Source organism: Cherax quadricarinatus, chromosome 22, assembly GCF_038502225.1.
Source record: "Cherax quadricarinatus isolate ZL_2023a chromosome 22, ASM3850222v1, whole genome shotgun sequence".
Lineage (NCBI taxonomy): Eukaryota > Metazoa > Arthropoda > Malacostraca > Decapoda > Parastacidae > Cherax > Cherax quadricarinatus.
In genome coordinates this window covers 18,189,096-18,212,221 of record NC_091313.1, presented here as the reverse complement: position 1 = coordinate 18,212,221, position 23,126 = coordinate 18,189,096, and the positions used below count along the sequence as shown (strand labels likewise).

At 44.0% G+C, this 23,126-nt stretch overlaps 1 protein-coding gene across 5 annotated transcripts in view; it reads left to right on the top strand.

The window, feature by feature from the left end:
• Positions 1-23,126, top strand: part of f (espin protein forked) — a 638,438-nt gene that overhangs the window by 383,088 nt on the left and 232,224 nt on the right. Inside the window, exon 1 of one of the 5 annotated variants that reach the window (XM_053778213.2) lies at positions 14,291-14,572. The exons of the other annotated variants lie outside the window; for them this stretch is intronic. The gene's annotated coding sequence lies outside the window, so the exon portion shown is untranslated. Of the gene's footprint in view, positions 1-14,290; positions 14,573-23,126 lie in introns of those variants that run through there. 5 annotated transcript variants of the gene reach the window in all.

Here is a 23,126-nt window from a genome sequence, read left to right as displayed (position 1 = left end):
AGCGCTGCATGACCTCCTTAGCGCGTCCTCGTGAATATATTAATAATGTAAGAAAGTTACTCTGGAGGCATCTTGATCGAAGTAATTATGTATCGGATAATTATGGTGAATACCTTGGAGGTATTCAAGGTTGGGGTCCGAAGAAGAGGAGGGCGGATCACGTTCCTTGGATCAAGAGCCCCTTGCCAGCATCAAGACACCCTCCTTGAAGGAGAGAGTATACAGGACTAGAACGTAAGTTCACAACTGTCATCTCAGTTCAACTAGACACAGACACCAAAGCGACTTCAGTCACTAAGACAAGGAATGTAGTCAATTTTGTATATATACACTGTTAACTATGTGTATAGACACTGTTAACTATGTGTATATACATTGCCAACTATGTATATATACATTGCCAACTATGTGTATATACACTGCATAGTTATTACCTGTGTATATGTTTACTAAGTGCTGAACAGATGTTTCAGTATTTATCCTTCACATTTTTATAAGATAGGCATACATTTCTTTGCCTGGTGTATACAACTGAATGTGTGTGTGTGTGTACGCACCCAGTTGTACTCACCTAATTGTGGTTGCAGGGGTCGAGACTCAGCTCCTGGCTCCTGGTGTGTGTGTGTGTGTGCGTGTGTGTGTGTGTGTGTGTGTGTGTGTGTGTGTGTGTGTACTCACCTATTTGTACTCACCTATTTGTGGTTGCAGGGGTCGAGTCACAGCTCCTGGCCCCGCCTCTTCGCTGATTGCTACTAGGTCCTCTCTCTCCCTGCCCCATGAGCTCTATCATACCTCGCCTTAAAACTATGTATGGTTCCTGCCTCCACTACATCACTTTCTAGGCTATTCCATGGCCTGACTACTCTATGACTGAAGAAATACTTCCTAACATCCCTTTGATTCATCTGAGTCTTCAACTTCCAATTGTGACCTCTTGTGTCTGTGTCCCATCTCTGGAACATCCCGTCTTTGTCCACCTCGTCTATTCCGCGCAGTATTTTATATGTCGTTATCATGTCTCCCCTGACCCTCCTGTCCTCCACTGTCGTCAGGCCGATTTCCCTCAACCTTTCTTCATAGGACAATTCCCGTAGCTCTGGGACTAGTCTTGTTGCAAACCTTTGCACTTTCTCTAATTTCTTGACGTGCTTGACTAGGTGTGGATTCCAAACTGGTGCTGCATACTCCAGTATGGGCCTGACGTAGATGGTATATAGAGTCTTAAACGAATCCTTACTGAGGTATCGGAACGCTATCCGTAGGTTTGCCAGGCGCCCGTATGCTGCAGCAGTTATCTGATTGATGTGCGCCTCAGGAGATATGCTCGGTGTTATACTCACCCCCAGATCTTTTTCCTTGAGTGAGGTTTGCAGTCTTTGGCCATCTAAACTATATTTTGTCTGCGGTCTTCTTTGCCCTTCCCCAATCTTTATGACTTTGCATTTGGCAGGGTTAAATTCAAGGAGCCAGTTGCTGGACCAGGCTTGTAGCCTGTCCAGGTCTCTTTGTAGTCCTGCCTGATCCTCGTCCGATTTGATTCTTCTCATTAACTTCACATCATCTGCAAACAAGGACACTTCTGAGTCTATCCCTTCCGTTATGTCGTTCACATATACCAAGAACAGCACAGGTCCTAGGACTGACCCCTGTGGAACCCCGCTTGTCACAGGCGCCCACTCTGACACCTCGTCGCGTACCATGACTCGTTGTTGCCTCCCTGTCAGATATTCTCTGATCCATTGCAGTGCCTTTCCTGTTATGTGTGCCTGGTCTTCTAGCTTTTGCAGTAACCTCTTGTGAGGAACTGTGTCGAAGGCCTTCTTGCAGTCCAAAAATATGCAGTCGATCCACCCCTCTCTCTCTTGTCTTACTTCTGTCACCTTGTCATAAAACTCTAGTAGGTTTGTGACACAGGATTTTCCTTCCCTGAAACCGTGCTGGTTGTCAGTTATACACTTGTTTCTTTCCAGGTGCCCCACCACTCTCCTCCTGATGATCTTCTCCATGACCTTGCATACTATACACGTTAGTGATACAGGTTTGTAGTTTAGTGCCTCATGTCTGTCTCCCTTTTTAAAAATTGGGACTACATTTGCCATTTTCCATACCTCAGGGAGTTGCGCAGTTTCAAATGATGTGTTGAAGATCTTTGTTAATGGCTCACACAATATTTCTGCTCCCTCTTTAAGGACCCATGGAGAGATGTGTGTGTGTGTGTGTGTGTGTGTGTGTGTGTATTTACGTGTACATGTACGTATATATATTTGCGAGCGTGTTAATGTATGGTTGCGCACACGCGTGTTTATGTATTTGTGTGCATACGTGTGTGTGGATAAGCGAGTAAAACGCTGGCACGTCTCTAAGCTCACACCAGGTGGAGCTGCCTGGGGCCGCCTCACAGCTCTTCTGCCGTGACCAAACATACGTTATATTCTATACGTATTCCCATTTTTTTTCATACCAGTGACAAACGTTGGCGAGGGGCAATAAGCTTTTGCCTTTTGTCTATCTTTGCCAGCTGCATCCTTAGCTTCCGGGAGACATCGTCTTCTCTAGTACCAGGTATGAGAGGCTAAGATTTGGTGAAGACAGTATCTACTCCATTTCTGAGAATAATATAGAAATAATATAACTAGAAAATAAGCAGAGTGGATATATAAAAAGATCCTAAAAATCCGAAACTACAACTCAGTGTGAATAAAACAAATTAAAAGTGATCAAAATGAAATCAGAGTGACTGAATAACAGTGAGTAAATAACAGTGGCTAAATTTAAGTACAACAGGTAATGTTGATTTGTTGTCTGTGAAGACTGAAGTCAGTGTTTAGCGTAGCACGGTGATGAGGTATACTGGGCAGCTTCAGAAGAGTAACACACAGGTGCAATAATTCTCCCTGTGGTAGTAGAACGAAGCTACAGCAAGAGGGTGGCGTCTGATGTTGGAGTAACAGCACCAGTGATCATCGTAATGTATGCCACACAGGCTTGAGGGACTAATTATCCCCTTCCAAGGGGTGACGGACTGATGACGTCAAAACTACTGCTGCTGCTGCTGCTTCCACTGTGTTGTATTCGCCTGTTTTTGACTGAAGAAGCCTGTTGTGCAGGCGGAACGTTTTGGTAGTACAGTTACCCAAGTGGTAAAAATGTGTATTATTCTTTAACTTATCGATATTGTATACCATCAAATTCCATAATATGCTGCAGCTTTTCAGACCAGCTTACTCAAGTAACAGAAGCAACGGAGGTGAGCTGGTACCTCCGTTACTAGTCCTCCGGTATGAAAGGCCTCCATTATTATCAGGTGCATATTATAAAGTTCAGGGTTTTGCTGATATAAGATTGTTCTGATATTGATATATCTTCCCAATATGGCACCCTCTTCTACACACACACACACACACACACACACACACACACACACACACACACACACACACACACACACACACACACACACACACACACACACAGATTGGGGAAGGGCAAAGAAGGCCGCAAACGGATCACAGTCTAGGGGGTCAGAGACTACAAACCTCACTCAAGGAAAAAGATCTTGGGGTGAGTATAACACCAGGCACATCTCCTGAAGCGCACATCAACCAAATAACTGCTGCAGCATATGGGCGCCTAGCAAACCTCAGAACAGCATTCCGACATCTTAATAAGGAATCGTTCAGGACCCTGTACACCGTATACGTTAGGCCCATATTGGAGTATGCGGCACCAGTTTGGAACCCACACCTAGCCAAGCACGTAAAGAAACTAGAGAAAGTGCAAAGGTTTGCAACAAGACTAGTCCCAGAGCTAAGAGGTATGTCCTACGAGGAGAGGTTAAGGGAAATCAACCTGACGACACTGGAGGACAGGAGAGATAGGGGGGACATGATAACGACATACAAAATACTGAGAGGAATTGACAAGGTGGACAAAAACAGGATGTTCCAGAGATTGGACACAGTAACAAGGGGACACAGTTGGAAGCTAAAGACACAGATGAATCACAGGGATGTTAGGAAGTATTTCTTCAGCCACAGAGTAGTCAGTAAGTGGAATAGTTTGGGAAGCGATGTAGTGGAGGCAGGATCCATACATAGCTTTAAGCAGAGGTACGATAAAGCTCACGGCTCAGGGAGAGTGACCTAGTAGCGATCAGTGAAGAGGCGGGGCCAGGAGCTCGGACTCGACCCCCGCAACCTCAACTAGGTGAGTACAACTAGGTGAGTACACACATATATATATATATATATATATATATATATATATATATATATATATATATATATATATATATATATATATATATATATATATATATATTCTATTTTAATGATCTCAAAGTCTGGTCAAAATACACAATTTTTGCCTATTAACGCAATGTTGTTCAATAATACACAGCAGTGGTTCAATAGTACAAAACAGTTGTTCAAAAATACACAGTAGATGTTCAGTAATACACAATAGTGGTCTAATAATACACAATAATTGTTCAATTATACACAATAGTTGTTCGATAATACACAATAGTTGTTCGATAATACACAGTAGTGGTTCAGTAATACACAAAAGTGGTTCAATAATACGCAGTAGTGGTCCAATAATACACCGTAGTGGCCCGAGAATACAAAATTCTGTGCCCAGAAGTACAAAATTGTTGCATTTGTTTTTTTTTTCATTGCGTGGTCTAGGTGGTCAACAAAGGCTTCTAGGCTGTATAAATCCTTTTCCTGTACCTGTGTGTGCACCTAATAAGCTTATTCGTCTCGAGAAACCGACCAGTCTGAGGCCCCGACTTATGTGGAGACCACTGACGTCACGAACAAGGAACTTCACCTTTTATCCTGAAGACCCTCTGCCTACCCGTGACATACCTGTTACATATCCGTGACAGATCTGTCAGATACCTGCGACAGTCCCGTTACTTTCCAGAATCTGTCCTGTTACAAACCCGTGACAGTCAGCGTTGAAAGCACATCTTTTTTTTTTTTTACTGGAGATTAAGTTTCTGACGATCATACCTGGAGTATACCTGGAGGGTATACTGTCACTCTTGAATGTAAATTTTATTTTTTTTATCATAGTTGTTTTGGTTATGGTTTGATGTACGAGCACCTGTGAATTTCTCAAAAAAAAAACACTTATAAAATCCCAAATTATTATTATTATTATTCACAAATAACCCGCACATAAAAGAGAGAAGCTTACGACGACGTTTCGGTCCGACTTGGACCATTTACAAAGTCACACTAACCAGAAGTGGGGCAGGACGGCTATATATAGGCAGAAAGAGGTGGTAGTAGTAGTAGTAGTAGTAGTAGTAGTAGTACAAGAATGGTATATAATACCGACAAGATGAAATTAAGACACATGCGCAACACCCGGGCATCCCTATCGTAGACATTTCGCCATCCAGCCAGCCAATGGATTGCGAAACGTCCACAACAAAGACAACTAGACGCCGCACATGTGTCTTAATTTCATCAGTAGTAGTAGTAGTAGTAGTAGAAGAGGTAGTAGTAGTGGTAGTGGTAGAAGTGGGGAATAAGGAGGACGAGCCAGTCAAATACAAACGAAGGGGAGCACTGCAAGAGAGCTAGGTGCCCACAGAGGGAGAGCAAGCGCACAGAGGTGCGTGAAAGGGGAAGTGGTGAAATAAATGAAGAAGGAACAGAAACACGAGACAGAAGAGAGAAAGACAACCCAGAGGAGAAAAGGAAAGAGGAAAGGGGAAGAGGGAGAAGAAGAAAAAGAAAAAGAAAAAATGAGGAGTCAGGTTAAGTCACGGGTGTTCTGAAGTTTTGAGCATTTAACAATGTAGTGGGAGAGGAAGGCATCTACAGAGACGAAGCCAGGGCTAAGGTTCATACAAGGAAAGTTGTGTATTAGAGAGGATTCAACTAGACGGCGACTGTTCGAGTTGGAAGTAGGGAAGACAGTTTTAGCAGAAGACCAGTCAATAGGATGGCTATGATCTGCCTTCCCTACATTTCCGGTCTTTCTAATCTCAACAATTCTCTCCGTCCCTTAGACATCAAGCTTACCTTCCGCCAGACTAACACTCTTCGCACTAATCTCGTTCATACCTCTCCTCCCTCTACAGATGTTCCTGGTGTCTACTCTATTTCTTGCTTCACCTGTCCTCTTCAATACTTCGGAGAAACTGGTCGATCTCTTTCTGACAGACTTAGGGAGCACAAAAATAGTGTTAGGCTTGCCGACACTAACAATGCTCTTTTCTGTCACGTTAGAGATCATAGCCATCCTATTGACTGGTCTTCTGCTAAAACTGTCTTCCCTACTTCCAACTCGAACAGTCGCCGTCTAGTTGAATCCTCTCTAATACAAACTTTTCTTGTATGAACCTTAGCCCTGGCTTCGTCTCTGTAGATGCCTTCCTCTCCCACTACATTGTAAAATGCTCCAAACTTCAGAACACCCGTGACTTAACCTGACTCCTCATTTTTTCCTTTTCTTTTTCTTCTTCTCCCTCTTCCCCTTTCCTCTTTCCTTTTCTCCTCTGGGTTGTCTTTCGCTCTTCTGTCTCTTGTTTCTGTTCCTTCTTCATTTATTTCACCACTTCCCTTTTCACGCACCTCTGTGCGCTTGCTCTCCCTCTATGGGCACCTAGCTCTCTTGCACTGCTCCCCTTCCTTTGTATTTGACTGGCTCGTCCTCCTTATTCCCCACTTCTACCACTACCACTACTACTACCTCTTCTACTACTACTACTACTACTGATGAAATTAAGACACGTGCGGCGTCTAGTTGTCTTTGTTGTGGACGTTTCGCCATCCATTGGCTGGCTGGATGGCGAAATGTCTACGATAGGGATGCCCGGGTGTTGCGCATGTGTCTTAATTTCATCTTGTCGGTATTATATACCATTCTTGTACTACTACTACTACTACTACCTCTTCCTGCCTATATATAGCCGTCCTGCCCCACTTCTGGTTAGTGTGACTTTGTAAATGGTCCAAGTCGGACCGAAACGTTGCCGTAAGCTTCTCTCTTTTATATGCGGGTTATTTGTGTATCGTTCCAGTCATGGTATTGTGCCTTTTTTTGTTATTATTATTATTATTATTATTATTATTATTATTATTATTATTATTATTATTATATCAGTGTCAGGCCTGCTATTTACCTGTGACCAGTTTCAAGTATTCTTTTTTTTTTAAATTTTTTATATTTCTGTGATATCGTAACGTCTCTGTGTTAGTTATGTCGCCTGAGCGACTAGCTTATTCTACACCCCATGCTCATCCAGTGAGCTGTAGCACAGAATAAAACAAAATTAACAGAGGCCACAATGGGTCTTTATCAGGCCCCATTGACCATAGTTGTGTCAAAAAAAAATATTAGTCATTTCACATACAGTCACTTAATTGAGTTAATCTGCACTGTACAATATGGTGATGCTGAAATTTTCTTGAGATTGTATCTTGTAATGAATGAAAAGTCACAATAGTCAGCACTTAAAAGACTGTGTGTGTGTATGTGTGTGCACTCACCTAATTGTACTCACCTAATTGTGGTTGCAGGGGTCGAGACTCAGCTCCTGGCCCCGCCTCTTCACTGACTGCTACTAGGTCCTCTCTCTCTCTGCTTCCTGAGCTTTATCATACCTCTTCTTAAAACTATGTATGGTTCCTGCCTCCACTACCTCACTTGCTAGGCTATTCCACTTGCTGACAACTCTATGACTGAAGAAATACTTCCTAACGTCCTTGTGACTCGTCTGAGTCTTCAGCTTCCAGTTGTGACCCCTTGTTCCTGTGTCCCCTCTCTGGAACATCCTATCTCTGTCCACCTTGTCTATTCCCCGCAGTATCTTGTATGTCGTTATCATGTCTCCCCTGACCCTTCTGTCCTCCAGTGTCGTCAGTCCGATTTCCCTCAACCTTTCCTTGTACGACATTCCCCTGAGCTCTGGGACTAGCCTTGTTGCAAACCTTTGTACTTTCTCTAACTTCTTGACGTGCTTGACCAGGTGTGGGTTCCAGACTGGTGCTGCATACTCCAGTATGGGCGTAACATACACAGTGTACAGTGTCTTGAACGATTACTTATTAAGGTATCGGAATGCTATTCTCAGGTTTGCCAGGCGCCCGTAAGCTGCAGCAGTTATTTGGTTGATGTTTGCCTCCGGTGACGTGCTCGGTGTTATGGTCACCCCGAGGTCTTTCTCCCTGAGTGAGGTCTGTAGTCTTTGTCCACCTAGCCTATTCTCTGTCTGCGGTCTTCTTTGCCCCTCCCCAATCTTCATGACTTTGCATTTGGCAGGATTGAATTCGAGAAGCCAGTTTCTGGACCACATGTCCAGCCTGTCCAGGTCTCTTTGCAGTCCTGCCTCATCCTCATCCGATTTAATTCTTCTCATCAACTTCACGTCATCTGCGAATAGGGACACTTCAGAGTCTATTCCTTCCATCATGTCGTTCGCATATATCAAAAATAGCACTGGCCCTAGAACTGATCCCTGTGGGACCCCGCTCGTAACAGGCGCCCATTGTGATACCTCTTCACGTACCATGACTCGTTGCTGCCTCCCTGTCAGGTATTCCCTGATCCATTGCAGTGCCCTCCCTGTTACATGCGCCTGATCCTCCAGCTTCTGCACTAATCTCTTGTAGGGAACTGTGTCAGAGGCCTTCCTGCAGTCTAGGAAAACGCAATCAACCCACCCCACTCTCTCGTGTCTTACTTCTGTTACCTTGTCATAAAACTCCAGGAGGTTTGTGATACAAGATTTGCCTTCCATGAACCCATGCTGGTTTTCATTTATAATCTTGTTCCGTTCCAGGTGTTCGACCACTCTCCTCCTGATAATCTTCTCCATGACTTTGCACACAATACATGTCAGAGACACAGGTCTGTAGTTTAGCGCCTCGTTTCTGTTTCCTTTCTTAAATATGGGGACTACATTTGCTGTCTTCCATTTCTCAGGTAGTTGCCCAGTTTCAAGGGATGTGTTGAAGATTGTGGTTAGAGGCACGCACAGCATCTCTGCTCCTTCTCTAAGGACCCATGGGGAGATGTTGTCCGGTCCCATCGCCTTTGAGGTATCAAGGTCACTTAGCAGCTTCTTCACCTCCTCCTCGGTTGTTCGTATGTCATCCAGCACTTGGTGGTGTATTCCCTCTTGATGTTCCCTTCTGTGCTGACTTCCCACAGCCCTTCCTGTCTCTACTGTAAAAACTTCCTTAAATCTCCTGTTTAGCTCCTCACATACCTCCTAGTCATTTCTTGTGAGTTCTCCCTCTTCTGTCCTTAATCTGATCATCTGGTCTTTGACTGTTGTTTTCCTCCTGTTGTGGCTATACAACAGTTTCGGGTCAGTCTTGATTTTCGATGCTATGTCATTTTCATACTGTCGCTGGGCCTCCCTCCTTACCTGCGCGTACTCGTTCCTGGCTCTGCGACTGATCTCCCTATTTTCGCGTGTTCTCTGCCTTCTATACTTTTTCCATTCTCTATTGCACTTTGTGTGTGTGTGTTTGTGTGTGTGTGTGTGTGTGTGTGTGTGTGTATGTACGTGTGTGTGTGTGTATGTACGTGTGTGTGTGTGTGTGTGTGTGTGTGTGTGTGTGTGTGTGTGTGTGTGTGTGTGCGTGTGTGCGTGTGTGTGTGTGTGTATGAATGTGTGTGTGTGTGTGTGTATGTGTGTGTGTGTGTGTATGTATGTTTGTGTGTGTGTGTGTGTGTGTGTGTGTGTGTGTGTGTGTGTGTGTGTGTGTGTGTGTGTGTGTATGTGTGTGTGTGTGTACTCACCTAATTGTGGTTGCAGGGGTCGAAACTCAGCTCCTGGCCCCGCCTCTTCACCGACCGCTACTAGGTCCTCTCTCCCCCTGCTCCATGAGGTTTATCATACCTCGTCTTAAAACTATGTATAGCTCCTGCCTCCACTACATCTCTTGCCACATTATTCCACTTCCTAACTACTCTATGACTGAAGAAATACTTCCTAACATCCCTTTGACTCATCTGAATCTTCATCTTCCAATTGTGACCCCTTGTTTCTGTGTCCCATATCTGGAACATCCTGTCCCTGTCCACCTTGTCTATTCCACGTAGTATTTTGTATGTCGTTATCATGCCTCCCCTGACCCTCCTGTCCTCCAGTGTTGTCAGACCGGTTTCCCTTAACCTTTCTTCATAGGACATTCCCCTTATCTCTGGAACTAGCCTTGTTGCAAACCTTTGCACTTTCTCTAATTTCTTGACGTGTTTGACCAGGTGTGGGTTCCAAACTGGTGCTGCGTACTCCAGTGTGGGCCTGACGTACACAGTGTATAAAGTCTTGAACGATTCCTTACTGAGGTACCGGAACGCTATTTTCAGGTTTGCCAAGCGCCCATATGCCGCAGCAGTTATCTGGTTAATGTGTGCTTCTGGCGATGTACTCGGTATTATACTCAGTCCTAGGTCTTTCTCCTTGAATGAGGTTTGCAGCCTTTGGCCACCTAGCCTATACTCTGTCTGCGGTCTTCTTTGCCCTCCTCCGATCTTCATGACTTTGCATTTGGCGGGGTTAAATTCTAGGAGCCAGTTTCTGGACCACACATCCAGCCTGTCCAGGTCTCTTTGTAGACCTGTCTGGTCCGCGTCTGATTTAATGCTCCTCATTAACTTCACGTCATCTGCAAACAGGGACACTTCTGAGTCTATCCCTTCCGTCATGTCGTTCACATATACCAAGAATAGCACTGGTCCCAGGACTGACCCCTGTGGGACCCCGCTCGTCACTGGCGCCCACTGTGATACCTCATCACGTACCATGACTCGCTGTTGCCTCCCTGTTAGGTATTCTCTGATCCATTGCAGTGCCCTACCTGTTATACGTTCCTGCTTCTCTAGCTTCTGTACTAATCTGTTATGAGGAACTGAGTCGAAGGCCTTCTTGCAGTCCAAGAAAATGCAATCAACCCACCCCTCCCTCTCATTTCTTACTTCAGTTACCTTGTCATAAAACTCTAGTAGGTTTGTGACGCAGGATTTGCCCTCCATGAATCCGTGCTGGCTGTCGTTTTTAATCTTGTTCCGCTCCAGGTGTTCCACCACTCTCCTCCTGATAATCTTTTCCAAGACTTTGCATAGTATACATGTCAGTGACACTGGTCTATAATTTAGTGCTTCATTTCTGTCTTCCTTTTTAAAGATGGGGACTACATTTGCCTTCTTCCATACTTCAGGTAGTTGCCCAGTTTCAAGGGAAGTGTTGAAGATTTTGGTTAGTGGCACGTAGTGTCCCTGCTCCCTCTCTAAGGACCCACGGAGAGATGTCTGGTCCCACCGCCTTTGAGGTATCAAGGTCACTTAGGAGCTTCTCCACCTCCTCCTCAGTTGTGTGTAATTCATCCAACACTTGCTGGTATATCCCTTATTGCTGTATGCCACTGTTTTGTCTTCCCGTTGTCCCTTCAGCCTCCACTGTAAATACTTCCTGAAATCTCATGCTGAGCTCCTCACATACCTCCTGGTCGTTTCTTGTGAGCTCCCCACCTTCTTTCCTCAGCCTGATTACCTGGTCCTTGACTGTTGTCTTTCTCCTGATGTGGCTGTAGAGTAGTTTCGGGTCAGACTTGACTTTCGATGCTATGTCATTTTCATACTGCCGCTGCGCCTCCCTCCTTATTTGTGCATACTCGTTTCTGGCTCGTCAACTAATCTCTTTATTCTCCTGAGTCCTTTGCCTTCTGTACTTTTTTTCATTCTCTAGAGCACTTAGTTTTTGCCTCCCTGCACCTTCGGGTAAACCAAGGGCTCGTTCTGTCCTTCCCATTATTTCTGTTACCCTTGGGAACAAACCTTTTCTCTGCGTCCTTGCATTTTGTTGTTACAAAGTCCATCATTTCGTTTACTGATTTTCCTACCAACTCCTGTTCCCACTGAACCTCCTGCAGGAAGCTTCTCATTCCTGTGTAGTCCCCCCTTTTATAGTTTAGCTTTTCCCTTTCTACTTCTTTTACCCTCTCCACTTTTAGCTCGACGATGTATTCAAAGCTCATTACTACGTGGTCACTAGCTCCAAGGGGCCTTTCATATGTGATGTGCTCAATGTCTGATCTACTCAGGGTGAACCCGAGGTCCAGTCTTGGTGGTTCATCCTCCCCTCTCTCTCTGGTAGTATCCCTAACATGTTGGTGCATGAGATTTGCCAGCACCACATCCATCATCTTGGCTCTCCATGTTTCGGGACCCTCATGTGGTTCCAGGTTTTCCCAATCAATCTCCCTGTGATTGAAGTCGCCCATGACCAGTAACTTCGCTCTACTTGAGTGGGCCCTTCTTGCCACCTCAGCTAGTGTCCACCATTGCTCTGTTGCACTCATCATGTGTGTGTGTGTGTGTGTGTGTGTGTGTGTATGTACCCTCATATCTCGTGTCATGTGACTGGTGTTGCCATACCATGGCTGCTGCCAGAGTTGGAGAACTCTTGATCCACGGAAGAAAAGCTGTCCTTCCTTTGGGATCAAATTCGATCGCCTTCCATTCCCGGGACGTTACATTTGTAGTGGTTCCCCGTGAATTTGATAACAACAGCAATAATAATAATAATAATAATAATAATAATAATAATAATAATAATAATAATAATCTCGCTTTATTGCAAAATACGATATTAGCAATGTTAATAGTAACAGCAGAAGCATTACACCAAAAGAATAAAAACAAAAGCAAAAACACAAGATTATCGTAACTCCACCAACAATAACACTAACACAAAAAAGGGCAAACAAACACGGCAAACAGCAAAGGCAGCAGCACGAAAATAACACCATCAACGAAAGCAACAGCGACAACAAAAACCATAAGCCTCCCCATAGCACCACCACCAACAAAGCAACAACAGCCACAACAAAAGCAGAAGCGTCTCCATAACCCCCACCATCTGAACAAAAAGTTAACAGCGTTAGTCAAACATTAGCAAGAGCTAAATCAACACAAGGCGTCGCAGTACAATGCACTACATGAAACACCAGCGTACACGTTAACAGTTAAGCCAGCGCCTGCAGCAACAGTAGCAGTGACAGTAACAGCAACGGTAGCTGTGATAGAAGCAGCAACGGTAGCTGTGACAGAAACAGCAACGGTAGCTGTGACAGAAACAGCAACGGTAGCTGTGACAGAAACAGCAACGGTAGCTGTGACATAAGCAGCAACGGTAGCTGTGACAGAAACAGCAACAGTACTTTAGCAGAAACAACAATGGTAGGTGTGACAGAAACAGCAACAGTAATTTAACAGAAACAACAATGGTAGCTGTGACAGAAACTGCAACGGCAGTTGTGACGGAAACAGCAACAGTAGCTGTGACAGAAACAGCAACGGTAGCTGTGACAGAAACAGCAACGGTAGCTGTGACAGAAGCAGCAACGGTAGCTGTGACAGAAACAGCAACAGCAACTGTGATAGAAACAGCAACAGTAATTTAGCAGAAACAACAATGGTAGGTGTGACAGAAACAGCAACAGTAATTTAACAGAAACAACAATGGTAGCTGTGACAGAAACTGCAACGGCAGTTGTGACAGAAACAGCAACAGTAGCTGTGACAGAAACAGCAACAGTAATTTAACAGAAACAACAGTGGTAGATGTGACAGATACAGCAACGGTAGCTGTGACAGAAACAGCAATAGTAGCTGTGACAAAAACAGCAACAATAGCTGTAGCAGAAATAACAACAGTAGCTGTAACAGAACAACTGTTACTGTAAGAGAAATTGCAACAGTAGCTATAGCTGAAGCAACAGGAGCAGCGAGAGTAGCAGCAACAACAGCAGAAACAGAAGCCACAGTAGGAACATAAAAATTGCAGCAACAATAGCAAAATCACACACTAAAACGAGGCAGCAGCACTAGCAGCAATGACATTTGAAGCAGCATGAGTCTGAATAGCACTTAAAACAGCACCAGCTGAAACACTAATAGCAGCAACTGCCACAACGTCACAACCAGCACAGCAGCAGCAGTATCGCCACCACCACCTCCAGCACTTCAGTATTACCACCACCAGAGCCAGCACAGCAATATCACCACCATCACAACAGTATCACCACCATCACAGCATCACCACCACACCCAGCACAGCAGCAACATCACCACTACCACCAGCAGCACAGCAGCAGCAGCATCACCACCACCACCAGCACAGCAGCAGCATCACCACAACCAGCAGCATCACCACAGCCAGCACAGCTGTAGCAGCAGCAGCAGCAGAAGCCAGAGCGGTCATTGGTGGAGGTTGAGGGTGCTGGTGCGTGCCAGACGAACCATGGCTGAGTGTTCCATGATTTCAGTTGGAGCCAACACGACCTTGCACACGCTCCATGGTGGAGCCTCTGCTGCTGCGAGCCCCCGAGGCCCAGCTCTGCAAGTCCAGGTGCTGGTCTCAGCATCGCCTGGCTCACCTGCGATTAATGTTCCAGCACCTGGTGAATAACTCTTCGTAATAAACAAGGTTCGACAACATTTAACATGGATTACTGCAGCTGTTTGTTGTTGCACTAGTGATCCAGGAAATAGTGTGAGCTGGTGCCTGGAACGCTCTTCACTGCCACAGATCGAGAAGGTATGCTGGAAATTTACTGCCCATTATATGTACCTGTGATTCAGAAAATAGTGCTTGTAGGTACCACTAGATGAAAGGTATACAGTACCAATAAGATCATGAATAAAACACATGTGCAAGGTATTTTATTAGAGAATTGGAGACAGGTGTCTTCTACACATCAGTCTTTATATCTAATACAATGCTCGTAGACAGTTGTAACTTATGTTCATAACAACAGTACGCATTGATATGGGAACATTCAATAATATTTATGCGAGAAATGGTCCTGTTCATATATATCTGGAAATGTGTTTAGGAATCTTGGGGTTGTGTATACGGATTCCTGGAAGTGAACCTGGAGGTAGTTTTATGCAGTGGTTCAGTTTTTGACTGACTTTAGCGTTATTGTTTTTTCAATAGTAATGTGTGCAGTTAGTAAAATTATTGAATGTATAAGTTATATTGTGCTGTGTGCTCGTAATATGTTTCTGTGTACAATGTGAGGAATGACAGTCTGCGGTTCATGGAAGCTGTGACTTTGAGAGTCAGCAGACTTTGAGAGTCATGCCTGTGACGGAGTCAGCAGATTATACCAATCATGCCTACAACACAGTCATAAGATTATACCAGTCATGCCTACGACACAGTCATAAGATTATACCAGTCATGTCTGTGACACTCCAGATCATACCGGCCGTCCTTGTGACACTGCGGATTATACCAGCTGTGTCTGTGACTGGGGATTATACCAGGCGTGCCTGTGACACTGCAGATCACACCAGCAGTGTCTGGAACTATTAAGGCTTCCATTGTTCAAGAAAGGCACTAAATAAGACTTCCTGGAAATGCCACCAACACAAAAGCTGTAAAAGTGATCAGTGTTGAAAATCCTGGAACAATGCGTGTGTCTTACACGGCCCCGCTGGTCAGTGAATAGTGACCCCGATTGCAGGTGCTTTAATGTGTTTATTGTCGCTGCTGCGATTGACTGGCATGTGCTTGACAGATTGAGGCTAACAAGCATAAGAAAGGAGGAATACTGCAGCAGGCTTACTGGCTCATACTAGGCAGATCCTTCTCAAATCCAAATCCACTGAAAGAAATATTTGCCCAGCTCATTCTGAATGTTGCCCAAGAAATAAACTTTGATAACCTCATTAACTCATGTGCAAGTCTCACTTAAATCCAATCCCTCTCACTCATGTTTTTTTTTTCAACAAGTCGGCCGTCTCCCACCGAGGCAGGGTGACCCAAAAAGAAAGAAAATCCCCAAAAAGAAAATACTTTCATCATTCAAAACTTTCACCACACTCACACATAATCACTGTTTTTGCAGAGGTGCTCAGAACACAACAGTTTAGAAGCATATACGTATAAAGATACACAACATATCCCTCCAAACTGCTAATATCCCGAACCCCTCCTTTAGAGTGCAGGCATTGTACTTCCCATTTCCAGGACTCAAGTCCGGCTATATAAAAATAACCGGTTTCCCTGAATCCCTTCACTAAATATTACTCTGCTCACACTCCAACAGATCGTCAGGTCCCAAATACCATTCGTCTCCATTCACTCCTATCGAACACGCTCATGCACGCCTGCTGGAAGTCCAAGCCCCTCGCCCACAAAACCTCCCTTACCCCTTCCTTCCAACCTTTTCGAGGACGACCCCTACCCCGCCTTCCTTCTCCTACAGATTTAAATGCTCTCCATGTCATTCTACTTTGATCCATTCTCTCTAAATGACCAAACCACCTCAACAACCCCACTTCAGCCCTCTGACTAATACTTTTATTAACTCCACACCTTCTCCTAATTTCCACACTCCGAATTTTCTGCATAATATTTACACCACACATTGCCCTTAGACAGGACATCTCCACTGCCTCCAACCGCCTCCTCGCTGCAGCATTCACAACCCAAGCTTCACACCCATATAAGAGTGTTGGTACTACTATACTTTCATACATTCCCTTCTTTGCCTCCATAGATAACGTTTTTTGACTCCACATATACCTCAACGCACCACTCACCTCTTTTCCCTCATCAGTTCTATGATTAACCTCATCCTTCATAAATCCATCCGCCGACACGTCAACTCCCAAGTATCTGAAAACATTCACTTCTTCCATACTCCTCCTCCCCAATTTGATATCCGATTTTTCTTTATCTAAATCATTTGATACCCTCATCACCTTACTCTTTTCTATGTTCACTTTCAACTTAATACCTTTACACACACTCCCAAACTCATCCACTAACCTTTGCAATTTTTCTTTAGAATCTCCCATAAGCACAGTATCATCAGCAAAAATTAACTGTGTCAATTCCCATTTTGTATTTGATTTCCCATAATTTAATCCCACCCCTCTCCCGAACACCCTAGCATTTGCTTCTTTTACAACTCCATCTATAAATATATTAAATAACCATGGTGACATTACACATCCCTGTCTAAGACCTACTTTTACCGGGAAGTAGTCTCCCTCTCTTCTACACACCCTAACCTGAGCCTCACTATCCTCATAAAAACTCTTTACAGCATTTAGTAACTTACCACCTATTCCATATACTTGCAACATCTGCCACATTGCTCCCCTATCCACTCTATCATATGCCTTTTCTAAATCCATAAATGCAATAAAAACTTCCCTACCTTTATCTAAATACTGTTCACATATATGCTTCAATGTAAACACTTGATCTACACATCCCCTACCCACTCTGAAACCTCCTTGCTCATCCGCAATCCTACATTCTGTCTTACCTCTAATTCTTTCAATAATAACCCTACCGTATACTTTTCCTGGTATACTCAGTAAACTTATTCCTCTATAATTTTTACAATCTCTTTTGTCCCCCTTCCCTTTATATAAAGGGACTATACACGCTCTCCGCCAATCCCTAGGTACCTTCCCCTCTTTCATACATTTATTAAACAAAAGTACCAACCACTCCAACACTATATCCCCCCCTGCTTTTAACATTTATGTCATGATCCCATCAGTTCCAGCTGCTTTACCCCCTTTTATTCTACGTAATGCCTCACTTACCTCCCCCACACTTACATTCTGCTCTTCTTCACTCCTAAAAGATGGTATGCCTCCCTGGCCAGTGCATGAAATTACTGCCTCTCTTTCTTCCTCAACATTTAAAAGTTCCTCAAAATATTCTCGCCATCTACCTAATACCTCCCTCTCCCCATCTATTAACTCGCCTACTCTGTTTTTAACTGACAAATGCATACTTTCCCTAGGCTTTCTTAACTTGTTTAACTCACTCCAAAATTTTTTCTTATTTTCATTAAAATTTCTTGACAGTGCCTCTCCCACTCTATCATCTGCTCTCCTTTTGCACTCTCTCACCACTCTCTTCACCTTTCTTTTACTCTCCATATACTCTGCTCTTCTTATAACACTTCTGATTTGTAAAAACCTCTCATAAGCTAACTTTTTCCCTTTTATCACACCCTTTACTTCATCATTCCACCAATCACTCCTCTTTCCTCCTGCCCCCACCCTCCTATAACCACAAACTTCTGCCCCACATTCATGTGTTTATTTAACATAAATTTGAAGGTACCCAAAGTTTTAGCTTCAATAACCCTACTTAGCAAACTGTTCCAGCAACAGGACCATGATGGGCAGGTCCCTGAACACCTGTTTCATGTTATTCTCGATTCAGATGTTAGTGAGACTGAACCCAACTGAAAAAAGAAGAGTGTTATTTCTTCGCTATGTCGGTATGTTCACGATAGAAATTAGTTTCCAACGATATAAGCCTCCTTGACACTAGTAGACATAGGTTTCCAGAAAATCTCTTACCGTTCCACTCTCGCACACGCACCACGCGCATCTTACAATCCGTCCTACTAAGAAAACATGTTCAAAAATTACATAATTAGCGTTTAAAAAGTTACTTTCGCTAATGAATACAATGTTTCCCCCCCCCCCCCCGAGGTGCAGTTCCATACATCGTCTAGCTAGTGTATACCAGACCTGTGTTATATCATGAAGACATTATATACTTCCCTGCGCAGGTATATGGCCATTTGTTTAATTTTCGGTTTGTTTACGGTAGCTTAAATTAATCTGAAGTAATTTAATGATATAAAATAATGTGCCTAGACTAGAGTCATCTCTGGGACCTTAATGATGACAACACTGACGGTGTTCTTTAAAGGCTGTCCTTGTTTTTCCCACGTTCTTGAAATCTTTTAAAGCGCACTGTTATAAGCACGCACGCACGCACGTGTTCTGTTCATCTTTATTTTCTGTTCATTTTCGTGTTTCTATTTATGGCATTTTTCACTATTAACCAAAACAGTTTTTTTTTTAATATATTCGGATTGCCTGTCATCATTATAATTTACTACAGGGAAATGGGAAGCACTCAGGTGTAATCCTAGGAAGCGAAGGGTGGCTCTAGTTCCTTAGATCAAGATAGGAACTAGAGCCACCCATCGAGTGAAGTGCCAGTCAAGGCAAGAATGTTAGTCCAATGAGTGACTGACAGATGGTGCCGAAAAGTGCGGCTGAGAAATATTTTGCTGAGCACGTCCTTTCTGCCGACGTTTTTTCTCAATATTGAGCAAAACGAGTTCGACACAAAGGCCTGCCTTGCAAAGAAACGTTTCGTGATCATGTCTGGGCTGTTGTTGTTTTAGCTAATGCATTCGTCACAGGTGGAAAGACTTACCATTACGCAACTGCCACTTTCACGGGGATGTTTTGGTAGCAACCCTCGCTACTCCAGTTAGCCAAATATTTCTCATTAGTGTCTTGATCAACACGCTGCCTCATCAATTCAGTATTTCCACCCAAGTGAGCCGCTTGGGCCACCCGACACAAATAGAAAGTAGACGCCGTTCTGCCTTCGTGACGTTAGAGACTATCTACAGAAAATGGCATAACTGGTGCCGAGTGAGTGGTAACGAGGGGTTTTACGAGATCTTGCTAAAACAGTCAGTTCCTTCAGTTTGTTGTGATCAGAGGCCTCTGGTAACACGTTTCACAGAGGTTTCGTTACTGTTTATGGATGCATCGCGCACCGGTTTCTTATGCAGTGACAAGAGTGTTTTGAATCGTGAACGCTTTGGATATAACGATGTATTGTGTGAGGTAAGGTAATGGTCAAACACAAATGCTAATAGTGTCTTTTTTTTGGTGTTTTGAATTGTGAGTGTTGAAATGTTGCAACCATATCCGGGGTAGTTTTTTCCTAAGCCAGGATCCTTGTTGTACATGTATGGTATACAATACCTCCAAGATGAAGAATTAGACACATGTACAACATCTGGGTATCTTTATTGTAATCGTTTCGCCATCCAGTGGCTTTATCAATACAAATTCAAGGACATAATTAGAAGACAGTAGAACTATATACAAAAAGATGAGGTAATCAGTCCCTCAGCTGAGGGACTGATTACAGATACTCAGATGTTGCACATGTATCTAGTTCTTCACCAGGATTCTTCAAGCAGTTTGTAAGAAAGGTCTTCGTCTCATCAGTACACTTGACTTCAAATCTCTCTCTCTCTCTCTCTCTCTCTCTCTCTCTCTCTCTCTCTCTCTCTCTCTCTCTCTCTCTCTCTCTCTCTCTCGCTCTCTCTCTCTCTCTCTCTCTCTCTCTCTCTCTCTCTCTCTATCTCTGTTATTTTTGCACAAGGTTTGAAAGGGTTAGGTTAAGGATCCCTAGCTTTATTGACAAGCTATTTACAGGTTAAGGATTCCTAACTTTATTGATAAGCTAAGAGCTGTTACCTACATCAGCTCATTTGAAAGCATTTTTATTGTTATGAGACATACAAGTAGGGAACAGGATGAAGTTGGAGCCATCTGTGGGCCAGCATTTTCATTTGATCAACTGACTTTATCTCGTTAACATCTTTATGCTGTACGAATGTATTCCATACTCGAGTCATCCTGGGGATAAATGAACTCAGATGAAGTGATGATCTGGAGAAGGGTACAGCCAGAGTGAAGTTGCTGCTTTCTGCCCGTCTTGTGGTATAGAAGCTTGTTTCACGCTGTTCTCGAAGTGGATTAAAGTGTGGTACTTTGACAATATTGGCCTTGTACATAACAGTAAGGCCACCCACATCCCTCCCGTGTTGAAGGCTCTGCTGAAATGACAGATCTAACCAGGATTGATCCAGGCGAGAGATGAGATGTCTTGTTCTGTTCTCTACTCTGTCAAGCAGTCGCAGATGAGAAGGGGATGCAGGCGAACCAAGAAAGTGGAGCATACTCAAGATGTGAGCGTACTTGTGCCTCTTACAAAATCTTGCAACCACTGCTGCCAAGCAGATGCGAGATACGGCGAAGTGCTGTAAGCTTCCTTGGTGCCTTGTTTGCAAGATTTACAACATGGTTTTTCATGGCTAGTTTGGAGTCAAATTTCACCCCAAGGATATCACTTCTTCCCCAGGTGCCATCACCCTCCCATTCATCCTTACTGCTGCACCGGCATTACCATCATGGTGCCTAGAGATCATCATCATTTGTGTTTTCTCAGGTGCAAATGTTACTTGCCATCTATTTCCCCAAGCTGATATAGCTCTTAGCTGGTGATTGATGTAGCTTAGAGCAGCTGGGCATTTCTTCTCTTGGATAAGTGAATGTCAGTGTACAGTCGTCTGCATATGCATGGGATTCTGGGATGAGATGAAGAAGGTCATTGAAGTAGACATTTCATAACAATGGTTCCAGAGCGCTCCCTTGTGGAACTCTTGCCCCAATAGGATGTCTTGCTGATTCTATTCCATTGAAAACTATCCTTAGAGATCTGCCATGAAGGTAATCACTGAGGAGACATAGCGTAGAGCCTGCAATTCCCAGAGCATTCAGTTTTGCTAAGAGGCCCTGGTGCCACACTCGATTGAAAGTACCAGCAATGTCCAGTACTACCACACAGCTGACTTTGGATTCATCCAGTGACTGGTGCCACTTAGTGGAGAGGTTTAACAACAGATCAGCAGCAGAGTAACCTTTGCTGAAGCCATATTGACGATCACAAAGAAGTGAGTGGTAGTCAAAAAACTCTGTCATTTGTCTTGAGATTATTGTCTCAAGGATCTTACCAGTGATTGACAGGAGTGACACTGGTCTGTAGTTGCTGATTTCTGCTCTGCTCTTCTTTTTGTGAACAGGGACTACATTTGCCTCTTTCCACAGAGAAGGCCATTTACACTGTACTAGGCAGTGCTGAAAGATGCGAGTTAGAGGTGCTGCTAGCTGGTCTGCACATCTTCTCAACAATCTTGGGCTCAACTTGTCTGGGCCCACAGCCTTTTCTTGGTCAAGCGATTTAAGAAGGAAATGCACCTCCTCCTGCCTTATTGTCACCACTGACAGTTTTAACACAGTTCTTGCAGCTCTCTCTCTCTCTCTCTCTCTCTCTCTCTCTCTCGCTCTTATTTTCATATAGCTATTCCCATGGTTCTTTTGCTCTCGGTAAGTTGCGAAAGATATACTCCTTCCCGTCGTAAATGGACACAGTTTACCAGCATCGATTTCTCTTCTCGTGAATGTTATCTTTTTGTAATGTTATTACATTATCTGTTCACTTCCAGTTTCCTTTACACCGACATTCTGTTGAACAAACTACGTCCTGTGTCTTCCCTTACACCACTGATCTTTACTCTTCTAAGAGTCGTCTCAATAGTTTTTATCCTGTTAAAAGATCCTAATATTTTTTTCTGTCAGCTAAGCATTTAAAAAAATGGTAATGTTGATCTTAGCCATGGACTATCTCACACAGAAATAAACGCAGCATCCATGAAAAGATACAACAGGTTAGGTAAGGTTTGCCAGGAAACAGGACAGGTGCCTCCTGCCGCGGAACTTGAATGATTCGCCGGTACTGTCCCGGTCCTGGGCTTTTCCATATGGTGACCCGGCGTTGGCGTCCCCGGGTAGCGGGTCATAGTCATTTGATGACCCGCAGCTAGAGCTTTTGGGCATCTGACCGAGGCCTTCCGCTTGGCTGTCCACCCCTTTCAAAAATTTGGTTTTGATGATAACCATTTGAGAGTACGAGACACAAGAGTCATAACCTGCTTTACGGGTACGAGACACAAGAGTCATAACCTGCTTTACGGGTACGAGACACAAGAGTCATAACCTGCTTTACGAGTACGAGACACAAGAGTCATAACCTGCTTTACGGGTACGAGACACAAGAGTCATAACCTGCTTTACGGGTACGAGACACAAGAGTCATAACCTGCTTTACGGGTACGAGACACAAGAGTCATAACCTGCTTTACGGGTACGAAACACAAGAGTCATAACCTCCTTTACGGGTACGAGACACAAGAGTCATAACCTGCTTTACGGGTACGAAACACAAGAGTCATAACCTGCTTTACGAGTACGAGACACAAGAGTCATAACCTGCTTTACGGGTACGAGACACAAGAGTCATAACCTGCTTTACGGGTACGAGACACAAGTCATAACCTGCTTTACGGGTACGAGACACAAGTCATAACCTGCTTTACGGGTACGAAACACAAGAGTCATAACCTGCTTTACGGGTACGAGACACAAGAGTCATAACCTGCTTTACG